Raw genomic sequence first — 6123 nt, 5'->3', positions numbered from 1 at the left:
CCTTAGCGCGCTCCGAGCCCGGGCAGGGAGGCAGCTCTTACCCCCGGGGCAGCCCTGCTAAAACAACAATAAAACCCACCAAGCACACTCGCGCACGCACGTACACACACACAAACACACACCCGGCACTCTGGACGGCTTTCAAGTCAAGCTCACGTCTTCTCCAAGTGAGAGGAAGCAAACTGGAAATCCAGACAGGCTGAGGGGTTGCCTGTTTTTAGACTTTTACCGCCTTTTCTTCTTCGGGCCAGGAATTGTGGCATTGCAGAAATTATCATTAAAAACAAAAGTAAGAGCCTACTCCTGGATTGCGCTCTTAAAAAAAATACAAAAGCGACACTAAAACAACTCAAAAATCCACAAATCTGTACCTGAGATACGTGAAGTCAGCGGGCCAGGGTTCTGTTATACACTCAACATCTCTTTATTGCAATAAGCAGTGGTATGTAGCTTTGAAATGAAGGATTTTATTTGCTTGTCTTATTTGTCTCTTGCATCGCCTTCTATTGCCATACACAGATTTTTTTCCTCTTTGTACACTGTAAAGAGAACCTAAATGTCATTTCTGCTTTACAGGTTGAGCCATATGTTGGATTTTCAGCCCTGATGCTTTAAAAAAAATAAAATAAAAAATCTTTGTCAACTTTAGTGTACATGCCACACTTTTATGATGGGGATCCGTGGATAACATTGTAAGTCCAAAACAGTGTGAAATGTAGCATTTTTTTTCTGCTTCATCTCCCTTAACCCCTTCCCCATGATGGAAAAAATTACTGTACAAATGATACTTTAGTTGTATCTTGTAGTCCATTCTTTTCGGAGCATTTTTTTCCTTCCCTGCACAGATTTGTTACATATTTTCACTTAAAAGTGTATTTATTTAGCTCTGATTGGTGTATTGGTGTTTTTAAAATCATTCTTCATTCCAAAGTGTAGTTACCCCCACCCCCTTGTTCCTGAAGTGGCAGGATAGAATTGTTAGCCCTCTCCCACTCTTCCCTCTACTTAAAAAAAAGAAAAAGCTTATGATGTATTTCTTCCCGCTCCTGTTATTTTTTTTCTGCCCTGCTGTTTTTACTCTAGTATTTTTTTCCCCTCTGCCTAACAAAGTGTGTGTGCGTGTGCGTGTGCGTGTATGTGTCTGTCTGTCTCCCTCTTCCCTTGTCTTCTCTTTGCCAGTATGTCTGGGACATATTTTAATGCACGATATCCCATCCATTAAGTTGTGGTTGAATGCGGAGTGTGTGAGGACTTGGCAGCTTTCAGGTTGAAGAGGGGGCGGGGAAGCCCTTTTCGACTTTGACACAAGATGCCGAAGTGGCGTGATTGGAATTATTATTAGTGCTGTGAACATGGCCATCTTCTCCTCTGGTTAGAAGAACTGCCATTGAACTTGAGACAGGACAGACAAGATCTCCAACCCCCATCTTCCCCCCCCCGCCACCCCTAGTACAGTAGCTGGCAGGGAAAAGGCGCCAAAATACACAAGATTAACTCTAACTTTCTTTGACAGGATCCTATAACACCATCCTTTGTAATTTTAACTTTCCATCGGGTGGGAAAAAGTTAACTTGTGAACCCATACTTGAACAGACATTTAAATCAGCCCTAAAATGGAATAAATCCAGAAAGTCATACACGCATGCTTATGTGGTTAGGAAAGAATGCACATGTAAATAAGCAGGGTGCATGTGTGTATGTGGGGAGTTCAAGATTTAATCAAAATCAGAATGAGTGTGACTTTTGAGTACATTTACTCTATGGGGCAGAGCACGGTGAGGCGAAGAAGCTGACCTTTAAGCAATCTAAGTAAAAACTGCAAAGAGTTGTGAAACACAAAACGTTGTGGTTTCCAGTTTTACATTTGAGGTTTGATGTTTTCATTTAATGGTATGAGAGATGGAGAAAGCGCCAGTGCTGAAAAGTCCCTATTAAATCATATGTGGGCAGAGGTCAAGCACTCCAATTCACTGATACAATATACTGCAGATTCCTGCCTCACTGATGGGGAGCACAAGAAAAAGCGCTTGGGCAATAAAAGTATTAGAAGGGCAATTATTGTACGTGGTTGGGACTGCATTCTTGTGCACTGGGAAAAGGTTTTTACTGGCCCTGATGAATTTTAAAGCTGAGTATTGTTGAAAGCTGTTTTAATAGGAAATTGATTAGCTGAGTATTTCATACAATAAATGGTGACAGTTTCATTGTTTGATGTCCAAAATAAATTCTTTTTATTCTTTAGTAGACAGAGTCATCCATTTAAGATGGTCAGACAGCAGCAACATAATTATGAGTGAATGTGATGTCATGAACATCTGTAACTTTGCTTTTGGAGCTTGTGACATCACACCATTTGACAATATTATTGCTTTGGAAGTTATTAACTTACTGTGTGTTGTAAAATTTTTTCAGATGTATTTCAGAGACAAAGTTTATTTAAAATATTAATATGTATTTTGTATAGGCCCAGTGGTTTGTTTTCTATCATTGTAATTATGCAATTGTTGGCTAAATTTTATTTTGAAAGTTAAAATGAACAGTCTTGTTATTATGATTGTTTTGGTTTTGAAACAGAAAGGCAGTTTTCAAGAAAAGAATTACAGAAAGGGATGCAGAAAGTTTACGTTAGTTTGCAGTGCACTTTCTACATTTCTTCATGAACAATATAAAGACAACTTAGCCATTTTGCATAAAAGCTTTCTAAACACTCATTAAAGTCAATTTTTTTTCATGTCACAAAGGCACATGTAGATAGGAAACAAAAACCAACTTACATGTAGAAATAAAATGATGGTATAGTTTTACTGTAAGTGTCAGCTATTTTGAAAAAGGACAATAGCTACAACTCTCACAGGCTCAGCAAAGAAGTCTGTGTGTGAAGGTGCCTGTAAGTTTTGAAGTATTTTGAGTGAACCAAGACAATTATTACTGTGATTTTCAAAGTTTAAAATAAATCATACCAAAATTACAGGGCAACTGCTGACTTTGTATTCCCAGAAAGCAATGTCTTCAGAAGTTCGGAATCTCCATTGATGAACTAGCCTCATTTCTGTACAGAAGTGAAAACCAGCTAAACTTAATGCTGGCCAGTCTACCTACAGATTCAGTGGTGGTTTGAAAATGTGCCGAAACGTAGGCACACTTAGCGGGACAGTATTTTTTTTAAAACAGTCGAGTACAGGCATTTCAGCAGTGACATTATTAACAGCGTCATTTTTCTCATTTAGTTTTGTCCTTAGGGGACACCGAACAGCTCCCTGAGGATGGGAAAAAAGTCCACAGTTATTTATTCATTTCAGTGAAAGGCAAAGCGCTGGCAATAGGGGGTGGGGAAGCTAACCGGTTGTGGATTTTGTAGTAGGGAAAAATTGCTACCCTAATTTGACAGTGGTACTTTAAGGGCTGATAGAGCTGGGCATGATTTTGCAATTCCCATCAAGTGCAGGCAATTTCAGTACTTGTTGGTTGTTTATACATGTGTTGTTGAGTGGATTTTTGATGTTCTTGCTTGTGGATATAAAATCGTGTTTTCCAGGCTACACATGTATGATTTTTGTGGTTCATTTGGAAGAAGAAAAGGTCCCTGGGCATGGTGTAGTGGATACTTGCAGTCTTGCAGGCCTGTTTCCTGGGGTCAGGAGGTCATCTGTCTCTTTTGTATTTAGTTTTAAAATATTGATATTGGCCATGCAGCCAGGGTGTGTGGAATTGTTGAGCCACCCCTCTAGTCACATGCAAGAGCTAAAAAAAAAAAAAAAAGAGTCATCCAGTGTATTGAAAATGACAGCTTTGTTAAGCTCCAAGAACTTTTCCCTAAACTACTCAAGATTCACACCCTGTCACTGAATTTCTTTAGAAAGGAGAAGATTAAAAGGAAATCAGTATTGGAAGACCCTGGAGATGTTATGCTCCTCTCTGGAGGTCAGTGAAAGGCTCCAATTGGGTAATACTGCTTACTTTTTCAAATATACAACTGAGTTTTGAAAAATCCAGTCACCTGAAGAACAGACACTCCAGCACTTCTTGAAATTAAACTGTCAGAAAAAAGAACTCTTCTTCTCTATAAGATGGCAGGGAATAGGTGATCTAGGGAGGAGGTCTTTAGGGATTCTGAAATATCAGATTTTCCTGTTGCTACAGAAGGTTTTCACTTCTTTCTTCCAGCCAGGTTTTGGGGTGAATGAAATTAGTTTAACTCTTTCAGTGAGTATGAGAGAGAGAAGAAGTTTAGGAGAGGTAAGTACCAGTCTAAAAAGTGTTTCGCCCACTTTGATACCATCAGATGCTTTTCAGAGATACTTTCAAACCACTCTTAATGCCATGCCACAGAAATGCTGGGTAAAAGGGAAAGTGGCTAAAATACTATATGTACCTACTCACTTCCTCTTTTTTTTTCTCTACCTGGAGTTTGAAAGAAAGGCGTTTCTGAAACCACAGACAGTGAAGTGTCCTGCTGAGAGAAGTCATGCTCTACCTGTCCCCCCACCCCAGTCCCTCTTTACAAAAGGCTCTCTTAGAGTTCATCTCGAGAAGACTTGCAGTGACCCTGGTATTGGCTGCACAAGAAGCAGAGTTCTGGGTGGGGTGAGGTTGGGGGGATGTCCGCCATTTCACCCATGGTTCCAAGGCCTAAGAAGACAGTCAAAGCCAAATCCACTAAGCACCCCATACTGAGCACCCCATGTCTCTGTTGCTCATTTTTTCCTCCCTTTGAGTTTCCCCCTCCTTTCTTGTTTTCCCTTTTCTTGGAAACAAATCAAAACCCCCACCACCAAGTATCCTCCATGCTCATCCATAAGTGCCCTACAGACAGGGAGAGGTTTGAACCCCTTAGTGATAGGCCTGGGAGGCCCCAGACATCTTTAGGTCTCGGGGGATCTTACCTGGGTCTGTTGCTGCTTCATCACCTCTGGCGCTGCTGTAGCTTTTGTGGGCTCTTCTGTGTTAAGAGTTGTCTTTCATTCTTCTTTTCTAAGCTCGTGAGAAACTTCTGGAGGCGACCTAGTTTGGGTGGCAAAAGGAAAGGGTTTCTGTTGGTAAGGAAAACTAGTAAGGGAGGAGGGGTGGCGATGTTTGCAGACACTTGCCCAGGGCTCAGCACTGGGCCTCTTCTGCCAGGGGACAGCGGCTGGTTCTGGGATCTCTGGCTGAAACGGAGCACTTGCAGGGTGCCAAGATTTCACTGGGGGTGGCGTGGTGAGGAGGGAGGGAAGAAGGGAGGGAGGGAGAGAAAGAGAGATGGGCGCTTGATTTTTAAAGAGACCCCGAAATAATGGCTTCTGTAAGAGTCCAGGCATTCAAAGAGGTGTGTTCAAGGACAGGAGGGCATTCGTGCCAACGGGAATGTCTTTTATGGTAAATTAACCCCGGTCAAATTGAATATTTGTTCAAAGGGAAACTCCAGTAGTTAAAGCTGGTGTTATCAGTAGCGTTTCCACACACCCACCCCCCCAACCCCCAGACCTGGTAAGAGGGTGAGAAAAGGGATGCAGCAGAATGTGCAACACAAAGTGATGTTTTGGGCTTTTTTCTTTTTTTAAATCTAGGATGAGATTGCCTAAACATTTCTGAGAGAAATTAGTATTTATTCGGATTAACCCGTACTCTCACTTCATTTCTTTCATCTATAAAGACTGTCAACTTTATTCTGGCTTTTCAAAAAGAAGAAATGACCCACACAAAGGAAATTAACGTTGTCAGAACCCGGACTAGAGGATTCCGCTCCCAGTGGGGTGTGCCCTAAAGGGTTAACTTCGGGGGATTTTCTAAATTTCCCCGACTTTACCTGTCTTCCCAGAACCAAAGCTCCCCCCTCCACCCCTGGCCTCCTCGACTCCCCCTCCTTCCCCACCGCCTTTCTTCTTTAGGCTCTTGCTTTACGGGGGCTGCAGCTGGTGGACTTGGCAGGCTCGCCTCATTAAGAGCGCTCTTTGAAAACGGACTGTGTTTGAGCATTTCCCTAATGAGGACAGGACGGGGTTAAAAAGTGACCATTTCATGGTTGACTTGAACCTGCCTACTTTTCTTGATGTGTCGTTGTGAAATGCTTGATGTGGATAACTCCCACTCGGTGAAGGAAAAAGTCACTAGTTCCTTCAAGTCCTCTGGTGGTGGTGGCCGGGG

At 42.0% G+C, this 6123-nt stretch overlaps 1 pseudogene across 1 annotated transcript in view; it reads right to left on the bottom strand.

Annotated features, from left to right (window-relative positions):
- LOC105000981 overlaps positions 1–5460 on the bottom strand; it is a 59422-nt pseudogene extending 53962 nt beyond the window's left edge. Inside the window, exon 1 of the transcript XR_826805.1 lies at positions 4884–5460. The product of XR_826805.1 is annotated as an alpha-2-macroglobulin receptor-associated protein pseudogene (transcript). The remainder of the gene's footprint in view (positions 1–4883) is intronic.
- Positions 5461–6123: the final 663 nt, after the last annotated feature.

This window comes from Bison bison, unplaced genomic scaffold, assembly GCF_000754665.1.
Source record: "Bison bison bison isolate TAMUID 2011002044 unplaced genomic scaffold, Bison_UMD1.0 scf7180017864376, whole genome shotgun sequence".
In the NCBI taxonomy this organism is placed as follows: Eukaryota; Metazoa; Chordata; class Mammalia; order Artiodactyla; family Bovidae; genus Bison; species Bison bison.
The sequence above is the reverse complement of the archived record's forward strand: the minus strand, read 5'-3'. Positions and strand labels throughout refer to the sequence as shown.